We start from the raw sequence: 13877 nt of genomic DNA, 5'->3' as shown, positions 1-13877 counted from the left end.
AATAATGCGATACTTAATTTAGTAATGAAAAATAAATCATTTACTAAGTATGAAAATACAATTATTAAGCACATTATAAATATGGTTATAAGTCAAGAATAGAGCATTTGTAGCTGCAGTTATAAACTGCTTACTAACGTTTATTAATGTAGAGTTAATGCTTAACGGATAAATTTTATTTAAATATGTTAAATAAAACAGTTATTTTAAATTGTGATGATATTACACCATCATTTTGACCAAATAAATGGAGCTTGGTCACCGTTTCTTAAAATTCCAATTGCAAATAATTATCATTTATTATAAGCTTAAAAAAATTATATATATATATATATATATATATATATATATATATATATATATATATATATATATATATATATATATAAAATTATATATAAATATATAATGTAGTTAGTATTAACACATTATTAGTTTAAGTTCACAAATTATATTACTTTAAAAGTCTTGGTATAAAAATAAACACACAGTCAAAACAAAGCAACTGATAAGTGTCTTATTATATTTTTTTTTACTCCAGCCCTTGCATTGTGAGTAAATGTTACATTTTAACTTGTATCAAATCCAACATTTTTAGATATCATTCACTGTAAATATATCATATCTACTGATCCAGGTCATCAATCTCACCTTGTAACTAGGCTTCGTCCACATTCAGTCACCAGTTTAGCCACAAGATGTCGCTGCAAAACCACAAACACCACAACACATGAAAATACGATGACGCGTGTTTCAAACTGCCTGCTCTGAAACAACTCAATTGCAACCCGTACATTAGTTTAGCAGTGAAAAACAACCTCGAGATGATTAGCAGGATGATTATTTTATACCTCAGTGAATGACAGTGAATGCAGCTGGTGTGTTATAACATCAGTATGAGCTCCGCACGCTTATGAATATTCATGCACCGGAAGGCCTGAGGAGAGTGTTCTTGGAAATGAAGACAGTGGTGAGTAAAAACATAACCCTGCATCTCTTTTCTTTGATAAAATACATCCAATGAGACATGCTTATTGAAATACAGTCAGTCTTGAGTCTATATAACACATATAAGTTGCAGCCAAAAATTGTTGCTACAAACAAAAATTTGCATGAGTGACTCACAAACGCCAGTTCCACATCAGGGGGAAGGATGATGTGAGATTTGAGTAAAAAAGCATAAAAGATTTTCATGTAGACTGTGATCTCAGGTTTGAGACTGATCTGTGAGATGATGTGATCTGTCTTTCTCGCCCTTCGGCTGCCAAAAATAAGAATAAAGTACAAATGTAAAACACTTTTATTCCTCCCGTGAGAGGAAAATTAGAGCCAGAGGGCCTATTAAGGTGAGTTTGCAAAAGACATCAACAAGGCCTCCTGCGGTTTTATTCAGTTCTTAAGGAATCAAAGATAAGTTTCAGAAAGTCTGAAGAGCAAGTGTTGAATACTGATGACTATTTAAAGGTGTGTCTGCGTTCATCCATACCTGCGCTCTTCTTCCAGTCATTATGACCCGGTTTTCTTCTCTCAGTTCTCATCGGTATCAAAATTGTTTGGAAATGGCTTTTTATGCACAGCGGGGAGTTTTTATAAAAACTCTTTTCCATCTTTAACCTCATCAAACTCTCAGACTTCAGAGTTTACGAAAAGTTTGTAATCATAAAGTTTCGTTTTATTCTCTCCGCGGGAGCTTTTTGAAGCCATCAAAACGTTTTTAGATCACAGCTCAGCTTTGGATGTGTGAATGCCCTTGATAACAATCTCATTTTGATTTCATACAGGTCATTTGTCATTTATCTTTGCTTTTGGTTCAAATTTTTGTTAAAGGAGTAGCCTATTCATAAGCTATTTAGGATAAAAGCTAATAATAGGGGCTTGAGCAATGGAGGAACTTTTTCATAGTTCTTAGAACTTTTGGGAGGAATGAAATGAGACATTTCATCTGTTATCTCTAAATGAAACCAGTATTTTTAATATTTTTTTACTGTAAAAAGTGGCAGTATTTGTTGACTTGCACTTTATGAATCTCCAAGTACCATGGCTTCAGCTAAAATATTTGTTTTATTTTCCACTGAAGAAAAAAATGTCCCCTACATCTTGGCCTGAGTAAATTGGCCAATTTTTGGTTTGGTTATACACCAAAAAATTTGCGAAAACAAACTTTTGACTATTTAAAGGGTAGTTCACCCTAAAATGAAAATTTTGTCATGATTTACTCCTAGAATATCTTCCCAGCAGGCACAAAATGTCAACATGATGTCAGATTGATGTTGTACCCCAAGGTCGTCGGACGTTGAGTTTTGTTTTAAAACGAAAGTCGGATTGACATCATAACTCAACGTCAGGCCGATGTCAGTGTCCAACTTCGGACAGATTTTGGTTACTTACCAATGCAACATAAAAAAATAAAAAATATCATTGTCAAATGATGTTACAGCTTGACGTTGTGTGAAAGTTACCAATATGACCTGTCTCTGCTGTTTTTTTTTTTTTTTCTATTGACTTCAATGACTTGAAATTAATGAAATTATTCATTGTTTTGTTAGGTTTATACTACACTGTATTTTTGTCGGTTAAACTAGTCGGTGTGAAATTATGTCATTTTAACTATCATTCTGATCATGTGATGTCACAATCACTTGCTGTCAGTGATCGATGCATGATGTCATCGAGAAGACAGAACTGGCGACTGAGTGGTCAGTGTCACAGATGTGATGGAATCTGTCATGAAAGATTGAAAAAATAAAATAAACACGTTAGTCTCTTAGGTTGATTTTTTTATTATTTTTTTAACAGAAAAACACTATTCACACATCCGTTCCAAAATATTCATAAATTATGTGGCATTATTAACCAGAAATTACAGTACATATAAAATGCGCAACAGCGAGTAAACGCATCATTGGTGTTAGAACATTCAGATTGATTGATTTATTGTGTTCTGAACTTTCCGGTAATTTTCCTTCTGCATTCACACATAGCAAAATTCTAGAATTTTACTGGTAGTAAAAAATTCTGATTCTTTATGGAAACTTGTGATAACTGAATTTCTGGTATATTTAAAAGAGCCTACTCATGCATAATCTCTTTACAGTAATTTGCTGGTAATTTTTCTAAAAGAACCATTTTGTGTGTGTTTGTGTGTGTGTGTGTGTGTGTGTGTCATTTACAACTCCCTATGTGCCAAAAGCAGATAGCATCCAAACACAGGATACAATAAAGGTGTTCATCAAATAAAACAGTCATACAGAACACTTGGATTTATTTAGTTTCAAATGGATTTTTAAAAATCATTTTATTAACACTCTGAAGCACATATTATCAGGCACGTGCACACATAGGGCTCAACCTGTGCAGTGCACATGCCCTTTTTAGTCTTGGATAGAAAGTGCCCTTCCAAAATGATCAAAAGTGCCCCGGGAACGCGGCACACCTTCGGTCCCGCCCTTCAGTAGGCTCGCGACAACACCGCTCTTGAGTACGCGCGCGACAACACAGCTGATCAGTACGCGCGCATCCACTCATCCACTCTGCAGATCTGCCCCCACCACCCCCACCCCCTGCTCTTCCAAAAATTTATCCTGCACATGCCCTTTGGACGTTCTCTGCACGGGCCTGCATATGATACACTGTAAAAATAAAAAGTTTCAGTTTACTTGTGTTTCATGTGTGTTTTCAGCCTGATCTCATCAAGGAAACATAACTATTTCACGTTTTGTCAATGTTTCTAATTCGTACGATGTACGATTTTAAAAAGGAGGTGTGACACCCAATCCCACCCTCAAATTCAACCCCACTAAATTGGTGTTTTCCATTTATTTAAAGTTATGATTTATGGGATCTTGACCTCTGCTTAGCTTTTTTTTTTTGACTTTAAGTTTTTTAATCTTTATTAGTTAGTACTGTAAAGAGAGAAACAAAAATGCATGGGAAGCAGAGAGAAGAGGAAGGATTGGCAAAAAAGCTAGGAATTGAATTCAGCTTGATGCAAAGAACTTCTATACAATTCTATACTTCTTTACAGAAGTAGAAATTCTATACAATTCTATAGAATTAAGCATGTAAAATATCAAAAAGGCAGTTTATTACCATGTGTTAGTAGCATAATTTACAATACTAATAAATAAATAAAAATATCACTTGTTTCTATTAAAATGACAATAAAAGTTACTTTTTCAAACTTCACAAAATTGTTCAAGGTCTTAATAAATGAAAACAAAATCACAAAACGAATCACTCATGAAAAACTGTTGGATTTATACATGTTTTCTTGTTTTGTGAATAGATGTTTAATGCAAGGGCAAGAAATGTCTATGATATGAATTAAATATATATTTTTATTTTCAGTCTGAAGATGAACAAAAGTCTGCTGGGTTAAAGCTATGTGAGGGTGAATAAATGATGACAGTTTTCATTTTGTCATGAATTACACTCAAAAAATACTTTTCCTGCACTGTAAAACCCAACAGTCAACTTTATCCAATAAAATGAGTTTAATTCAAAATGTAATCAAAATGTACTGTTGACTTCAGTGTCGAAGGTAATGAGTTAATAAAATACCTCATTACTCTAACCTAAATGGAGTAAGTTCACAATACTCATATAGATTAGTATTTTTAACACAAATGATTTGTAGCAATTGATTTCTCAAACGGTTTGGGTTGCCTTCATTTATTGGGTTTTACTTTACTCAAATTGCTTTGTTTACTCAAATAGATTAAGTTCACAGTACTCATTAGGATTCGTTGTTGCACTTAAGGGGCGTGGCGACCCCAGATTAATAAAGGGACTAAGCCAACAAGAAAATGAATGAATGAATGTTGAACTTAAATGGTTTGTTGCAATTGGTTTTCTCAAATGGTTCGAGTCTCCTTAAGTTTTTGGGTTTTACAGTGTTTGTTCAAAGTACTAATTTAAAAGAGCTAAAACATCACAATTATTGAGTTTTTTTTTTTGGGGGGGGGGGGGGGGTTGGGGGTGCAAAATATATATTTGCTCCTTATTTAAAGAACTTATTTAAAATGAGCTAAAACAACACAATTCTTGTTTTTTTTTACAACTTGTAAACAATTAATTGTTTTATGTTCAGTCAACTTAACGAAGATCATCATCGTCAACACTTGTCCAGCCGGATGTCAGGTACGGTGGATCAAGGCATGAGGTGAACGTGACGCTTATTGTGTCTTGTCACTGCTGCAAAAATACAGCTTCCTGTCAATCCACTGACACTTTGTCAATGTTCAGGTACGGCCAGACCTCCATAGACAACCTGACCTTCACTTCTCCCCGATGACAAGCACAGTACACCTTGTTTTTGTTCGTTCCATGCTCACTTCTATTATTGCATTTTTAAAGGTTCTCCAAGAACTGCCATCTCAAACTCCCACTGTGTCATTCCTCAAAAGTATGTGTGAAAACAGCTAAAAATTGTTTAGTTACCCGAGGAGCACAGCTGAAGAGCCCAAACAGTCAAGTACTGTCATTATCATTTTTTTTTTTTAATTTTTAATGAATGCCAGCCAGAGAAGAATTTCAAAATCACTTAGAGTAGAAGCTGTAAAAACATTCCTGTTACAGATCGATTACCTTTTCTGAAAGCCTTAAGAAACCAGCAAGTAAACTTTCTGAAACTTACTGAAACAGTAATTCAGAAAAAAAAGATATTAGACTAATTTTTGAGTGCTTCTTTTTTTTCTTATTTCCGCTTTCATCATGCAGTACCACAATAGGCAAAAGCTATACACATTTACACAATATTTGCTTTTATTAGCCTTAGTTTAACTAAGGTATTTAAATATGAGCCACTTATTAAACTGAGGAAAACAAAGGCTCCGTTTACACTGGCAATTAAATGTGACGCAAATCCGATGTTTTGCTCATATGTGACACAGATCACATCTGTTCTATGACTGTGTAAACAAACACACACACACACACAAAAAACATATACATTCGGATATTCAAAGATCGGCGTCAGACCTCCTTCATATGTGGGAATAAATCAGATAAAAATCATATATGTGGCACATAAAAAAAATTGTATAGATTTATTGAGGCATTTTGTTTTGTACATCATTAAATATGGTACTTTTCCGGAGTTTAATAACCTAGAAGGAAGAACGTGTGTGGAGACTCCAAGGCGGTAAACAACAACAACAGAGAAAACATGGAGGAGGAAAGTGGTCAGTGGTCGATGACAGAAGTTACCTGCCTTCTTGCCCTGAGTGAAGATGAGTCAGTTCAAGATAAAATTAATCTTTATAAGGAATTTGGACCCACTGCTTCTTGTTGGAGCCTTCCGCAGTTTGCTCCCACCAGACCTGAGATCTCTCTCGTACACTACCCACAAATTCCTCTAAATAGTGAAAGACACTTACTGTATGTTTCCACGGAGTAGTATGGTTCGGTGCGCTTTTAGAGCCGTTTTCACTGTCAAAAGGTACCTAAAAACGCACCATACCCCTTTTTGGGTACCCTTTGCAAAGGGTCCCTAGCACAACAAAAGGGTACCAAAAGGCGGAGCTAGATGCACAGCTGAATGCTATTGGTTTACAGCGATACGTCACTCGCTAGAGCATCAAGCCAAAATGAAAACAAAGGAACCACCATGTTTTAAATACACAGCCGAGACATTACACCGTAATAATATATACATATAATAACGAGCTATTGTTGACCAGAGCTCAAACAAACCTTGTCATCGTCTTGATGAACAGCCACAAAGCCAAAAAGAAGAGCCGAATCTACCCTGTGCCCTGTAGTTTTTTTAAAAAGGCCATCTAAAGTGTGATTGGTCTTGCTTTCTCGCTTGCCCTTGTAAAGCGTGTATATACTTGAAATAGCAAACTTCTTAAGCTGATAATAATAGTGTGCGTGTGATTATTGAAATGCTTTTGACATCGATCCAGTCAGAAACGAACAAATGCAAAACTGACTCAAAAAACAAAACAAAAAAAAAAAAAGCCGGAAAAAACAAAGGAGCAAATGATTCCTTCAGCATCAAAAAAGATGAACAAATCTACCAAATTTAACTATCATCACCTTTTAGACTATTATAAACTCGGAATGATGAAGTTACTCTCTAACATAATTTACATGTGAATGTACATAAATTTACTATTAATGAGCTCTGCTCTGACACTCCCAGCTTTTCATGGCAGATTTCACTATATAGATGTGACGGGAGGCAGGTGGGCGGATGGAGGAAGACCCCCAATATAATAATAATTACGGCAATATACTCGACTACGCCACCTTGGGAATTTCACCCAAATAATTAAAATACATGCACCACCTATATAAAAGGCACGCACAAGTTTGCTCCACCAATTGCAGTCAGAGACATTGGCACGTTACAAAAATAAATGACTTTATTAACAAATCTTGAATAAAAACATGATTAAAACCAATATTGCAACATTGACATGGTGGTTCGTGAAATTACAAATTGTGCCCCAGGGCCAGAGCTTCCCAGCCAGGGAAGGTGGCCAGACTGTACTTCAGGCAAGTGAAAACCACTGCAATCTGTGAGAGAAATTCTAAAATCTCCAATAAAATTTGCCTTCCGGCCTGGGAGCTCTGGCTCTGTCACAAGCTGACAAGTCGGAACAATGCCCTGCAATTAAAGCAAAAAATAAATCAATTTACACAAGTGAATTATTAAATAAACAAAAAAATACAAATGTAATACAATTGGTCAATGAACACAAAGAAAGTCAATTAAATCTCACCTTAAACAATGAAAAGAAACAATTCAATCTAAGCCAAATTAATAACTAAAGAGAAAATAAACCAAACATTAATAATGAAGAAAATACAACAGTAAAGATTCACAAAAAGAGTGTATCTAACCAAGAGAATATCTAACCAAAACCTGCTGGATGAATAAGTCAAAATAATGAAAATAAACAAATAAATCCAGCCAAACTATAAGGATCCTACTTTATAATAAAATGTATCCAATCAAATTAACCAAAAAGGGGAAAATAGGACCCAAACAAGCAGTAATAAATATGCCAACAAAAATAAGTTAAATAAACAGTCCTTGTATAAACCAAAAACAGAACAAAAATCGAAAAGATAGAAAAAGAAAATCAGAAAACTAAATCTAAGAAAACAGAAAATTTAAACTAAGGAAAAGGGAAAAAACAGGAAAAACTGGACAGCACTGTAGCCGCAGATAAATGCAAAGCGCCCGATGGAGCTCCCTTTGCAGATATCCACCCAGCCTATAAACAGATAAATGAATCATCATGGTAAAAAGTTTAAAATCTGCTATAAACAATTTGCAACCACATGCAAACACCTACCTACCGCTCACCAAAGGGAATTGGGGTTAGATCAATCAAATAAGCATTAACCACAACATTAAACAGACAATGCTTCCTTACCTTTTCCAGTCTCTACACTCACTCTAGCGTTGACAATCACAGCAAAACATTTTAGGCGAAGCGATATTCAGCCCGATCAAAACCTTTCACTGCTCTCGGCAGGTGCGGGAAGTGACGAAAGCGTGTTCACTGCGCCGCAGCTCATCAAGGTGATGCATCCCAGGTAGCAAATGCTTTTCTCTTTTTATAGCCCGAATGCCGTTTGGTGATAGGACTGAGACAAAGACCCGTAAATTACTGACACTAGGCAACTAATTATCTCGCCTGCCACATAGACATTAAACCAACAAAAGGTACATTTAAACAGACTATATGCCTCTTCAGGGGTGTCACTGTATAAGTGTATAATCTGTATATCCTGCATTTTACATTCTGATGTGCATTGAAGACTCTGCTCATGCATAGCTGCATGCTTAACATTTTGTCTTTCATTTTCAAAATAAGAGTCACACCTGAGTAGTACTTTTTATAAAACTCATGACATTTCGTCCTCTCAGAGTATATAGTAAAATTTTTCTGTGTCGTTTAGATTAGTGAATCTCTTATTAACTTTTTCTCTCGATCTTGCGACTGTGCACACTAGCAGCTGTGAAACTAGGTGGAAAGTAATATTTAATTAAAGAGTAATGCAAAAATGCACACGAGCTTTAGAAAGTGAACGCAAAATTTGAATCCTGGACATTTAAGGAGATTTAGAAACCTAGGCCGGACTAATTTTTAAGTCCCAAAAATGTACATCTCTGTGGGGCTGCAGAGCACGTGAAACTGTCTGCACGAGTGTTGACAGGTTTCGTGGGCATAGAACAAATCTGGTAAATGAGAGAATATAGTAAACGAGCTCACTACGTAAGCGATCGTGGATGTTTGGTTATATTGAGCAGATACAAACGGTAACTGCAGCTCTGCACAAGACATTTGGCCAGATGATAAATGGTTGTGCCCAACCAGGCTGGAGGTGTTGGTGGTCCAGGAAAGGTCCTTTGAGATGTGGGTCCCCAGGAACTTGAAAAATGAGACAGGCTCAATGACCATCCCTTCTTGAAGTCCACAATGAGCTCCTTGGTCTTGTTGGTGTTAAGGAGCAGATTATTGTCTGTGCACCAAGTGGCCAGATGCTGTATCTCCTCCCTGTAGGCAGTCGCATCATTATTGCTGATTAGACCAATCACTGGGGTGTCATCTGCAAATTTGATGATGGTATTGAATCTGTTCACAGGCCTACGGTCGATGGTAAAAAGGTAGTAGAAGGGGCTCAGTACACAGCCCTGTGGTACACCAGTGTTGAGTGTGATGGTGGTGGAGCAGATGTGGCCTGATCTAACATTCTGAGGTCTGTTAGTCAAAAAGTCCATAACCCAGTTGCAGAGACGTGTCGATATACAGGTCTCTAAGTTTGATCATTACTTAGAGGATTTGATAGTGTGGAATGCTGAGCTAAAGTCAACAAACAGTATTCATGCATAAGTGCTTTTATTGTCCAGGTGTGTGAGTACAGAGTGCAGTGCTTTGGAGACTGTGCTTTTCTGCTGTGCATCTTCTGTGGTCCTGTTGCCATGGTAGGCAAACTGATATGGGTCCAATGTGGGTTGTTAGCATGTTAATTGACAGTGCACAGATGATTTTAAATGTTCTTTTTTATTTTAGCATATTGTTTAGCATTAGCACATTTTTTTATCTAGTAGATAGCAAGTTATTTGTCTTCATTATAAAGTAAGTTATTTACATTTTTGCATTACTTGCAGGTTTTAGCAGGTTTGCTGTTTTACTAACATTTGCTTGACATTGCTATCCTATTTCTACATTTTAGTTGATGCTGTTAGCATTAGCATGACATACATTTTTAGGAACACCAAGGCATATAACACTGCTAAATAGTTCAGCTCTGTCTTTCAGTTAGATTGATGAGATGATACTGCAGTCTTAAGTTCCAGATGTTAGAGGGAAATGCGCTAACCTGCAGTTTCGCTGAAAAAGCTCAATACTCGCTTGACAGTATATTCTGCTTGACAAGGATTCAAGGTAGCATAGGGATTGGTAAATGCCCTAAAGAGACTGGGAGGAAGACTAGACTGGATTTCACAGCTCCTTCAAGGTCCCCTCCTCTTGCTCTCCTTTCGTCCGCCTCACTCTCACTCTGGTCAACGAAGCAGAGAGCAGATGGTGCGCTTTTAATCACCAGCAGGTGGAGAACATTTAGTTTGTCCAGAGCTTCTGGGATAGGTTTTATTACAGGTTTCAACAGCATCTGCACATCCTTACGCTAAAGCTGTTTTATGGAAGAGTGCTCCTTTCATCTCCCAATAACCCATATTTATTGGATTGTAAAATGTTACAGGATGGTAATTTGTGGTTGTAAAGACAGATATACAAAGTGTGTGTAGGACACTTGTTGTACAAAAAATAACACATTGGTAATACATTAAAATAATGGGCCGCATGGAAATATTTCCTCTTGAAGAATCAGGCGGAAATGGGGCATTGAGTACTCAAGGATTGTAAATGTCTCTCATTATACTGCAGCACTTGAGAGTAAATCTGCTGTGATGGTTGTTTTGAATGTTACAAATGCATAAACATAAACCATAGATTTAGACTTGGCAAGAGGAAGCGATGCGGAAAAGAAATATTCTCATTATTGGATTCAGAGGCCTGTAATTTGTCTAGTCAGATAAAAAAGTAAAACATTTTCAAGAGTTATCAAGATAATATCAGTTGAGACATAAAAGACTTGATACATTAAATTTAATAATTTAAAATCCTTGGTCTGGGAATCATTTTTTGAACCATATGCAAATTAGAGCTTAAATATTCATAAGCAAAATGCCCTTTCAGCCTCTTTGAAGGATGTGCCATTTGTATATGGGCATTTTGTGAGTACATCAAGTGAGACAAAATGGCAGCCAGTATAAAAACAAATATCCTTCTGAATCAGTACAATCTTCATGAAAACAGCTAGACAAATAATTATCTCAGCTCATCAAAAGTTAACTTTGGCCTTTAAGGCGTTCCAGCCAGTATCGATGAGAACTTTAGAGTTTTTTTTCTCTCATTGTGATGCTGCTATCATAAAAAGAGATTCCCCTTCGGTTGGGGAACTTCAGTGCCATAGAGTGGATTGATTGAATCCATGAATAGGAGGATTCGGATCAGAAGCCGCTTGTCTGGAGAGTATTGAACAGGCCAATGAATGAAATGAGTTGGCAGCGTAAGCTTGCACAGGTGTGCTGCATCGCCAATTATCCCAGCATATAAGCACACCTGAAGCGAGCAAACGCCATCCTTTTCGCTTCAGATCCTTTCTGAGTGAGTCGATGAGGGTTCCTCTTGCTGTTCAGCACTTCAGAGCGAACGAGTGTCTCCCGGTCCAGAGTGGGTTTTCGCGGCGGCAGACGGTCGAGCTGGGTTTCTCCTTTGCTTTGGGTTTCTCCTCTGCTCAGGCCTCCTTGCCTGGTTCTTTGGGTCCGGTCCTCCAGAGCGGTGCGTATTGTTGCAACTTTCCTAAAAGAGCAACACAGTCGTGCAGCACGTCCTTTTCAGGATGGCGCTCCGACTGTGCGTTTCTGGATGCGGGGGTTTCCTGGCTCCGGATGATGGACACGATCACTGCATTGTATGTTTGGGGGTCCAGCATGTTAATGCGGTGCTCGCGGGCGGTTCATGTTGTCTTTGCGATGCCATGACCATTGCACAGCTAAGATCGCGGCTAACTTTCGTAAGAGAGCGAGCCACCCCAGTTGCCTCCTGTTCTAAAAAAGCAGCGGGCGCTCGGGCAGATCTGAGGGTTCCAGTGGGAGATAATCCGCCGCCCACGGGCTCGCGGACCTCTCGCTCCTCACGGCGCTCCATCCAAGCTTCTGGTAGTGGGAGTGATCCGTCTAACCAGATGGTAGCTCTCACGCTCGGGCTGGATCCTGAAGCGGACATGTTAGCCGTGCTTTCCCGGGCTGCTTCGGCCGTGGGGTTGGAGCTGGTTCATCCCCCAGATGGGTGCTACGTAGAGGACCAGAAGACGAAGCCTTCGAAGCCTCTCGTCCCCTCCTTCCCGGAAGTGCACAGTAGGCTCAAGCAGTCTTGGAGGGCACCTTTCTCTGCCCATGCTGCGTGTCCCTCCGCCCTCACCGCCCTTGACGGCGGAGCTGCCAGGGGGTATGAGGCGATCCCGTCAGTGGAGCGCACTATCGCGGTCAATCTTTGTCAGCGTGGCGCCTCTCTGTGGCGGGGTTTGCCCCGCCTCCCGTCCAAAGCCTGTAGGTTGTCTGCCTCCCTCGGAGCCAGAGCTTATAAGGCTGCAGGCCAGGCTGCTTCTGCTTTGCATGCGATGGCTACCTACCAGCGCTACCAAGCGCAGGCGCTGGCCGAGCTGCACGAGGGCGGGTCTAACCCAGGCTTATTACATGAGCTGCGTACCGCGACCGACTATGCTCTTCGGACTACTAAGTCCGCCGCGTGTGCGCTGGGGAGGACGATGTCCACATTTGTGGTTCAGGAACGCCACCTCTGGCTAAACCTGGCCGATATGCGCGATGTTGACAAAGTTTGCTTTCTTGACTCGCCCATATCCTAGGCTGGCCTGTTCGGCGACACCGTCGGTGAATTCACCCAGGAATTCAAGGCGGTGAAAGAGCAGTCGGATGCGATGGGCAATGTCATCTATCGGTGTGGCCGTAAGCCCGCTCCACACGCCGAGCCATCCACCTCCGCTGCTCCTCGCCGAGGCCCCCCACCAACGAGTGCTGCCCCGCCCGCGCCTCTGGCCAAGTGAGCGCGGCGTACACCTCGAAAGCAGGCAGCCCCCTCTGCCTAGGGCGCCGTTAAGTCCGTTAAACGGACCGCGAAGCGTCCCTGAGACAGGCCATCCGGAGAAGAGGAAACTTGCTTTTTCCCCGCTGGAGGGCGGGGCCCCGATTACAACGGTACTTTTCAGTGCCACCAAAACATCAATCGAAGAGCACTTTTCCCCTTCCCCGGTGTGACAGCACGAATTCTGCCAGTCAGGGACGTGCTTCGCCAGTGGCTCACGAGCGCTGGGGGGACCGTCTCCCTTCCCTCAGCCCTCCAGCCCCCTCTCCGGAGTCAGGGTGCGGAGCCAGAGCGAATCTCTCTCCTCCAGCTCTTCCACAGGACCCTCGTGCTTCCCGGATCAGCACACCCACTCCGTGCTGCCCCACTGCTGGTACGTCAGCGATTGTAGCGATGACTCCATTAGCAAGGGCTCTGCCTGCCTGGTTAGCGCAGGCCAGCCCCTCGCGGTGGCTCATACGCACAATCAGACTCGGTTAAGCGATTCAGTTCGCGAAACGACCCGCCAAGTTCACGGGTGTGTATTTCTCCAGGGTCAACCCCCTGTCCGCCCCTGTCTTGTGAGAGGAGATTGCTGCCCTCCTGGCGAAGGGTGCCAGTTCCTCCAGCTGAGATGGAGAGTGGGTTTTACAGCCCATACTTCATCGTACCCAAAAAGAGCGGTGGGTCACGACCAATCCTAGATCT

The 13877-nt window shown here is 40.1% G+C and overlaps 1 long non-coding RNA gene across 1 annotated transcript in view; it reads left to right on the top strand.

The window, feature by feature from the left end:
- The first annotated feature begins 723 nt into the window (after positions 1 to 723).
- The window catches only part of LOC141379542 (uncharacterized), a 30326-nt gene continuing 17172 nt past the window's right edge, over positions 724 to 13877 (top strand). Inside the window, exon 1 of the long non-coding RNA XR_015518209.1 lies at positions 724 to 970. This is a non-coding gene — a long non-coding RNA (uncharacterized LOC141379542). The remainder of the gene's footprint in view (positions 971 to 13877) is intronic.

The sequence above is a fragment of the Danio rerio genome, chromosome 20 (genome assembly GCF_052040795.2).
Source record: "Danio rerio strain M-AB ecotype USA chromosome 20, GRCz13ab, whole genome shotgun sequence".
NCBI classification, from domain to species: Eukaryota; Metazoa; Chordata; class Actinopteri; order Cypriniformes; family Danionidae; genus Danio; species Danio rerio.
The sequence above is the reverse complement of the archived record's forward strand: the minus strand, read 5'-3'. Positions and strand labels throughout refer to the sequence as shown.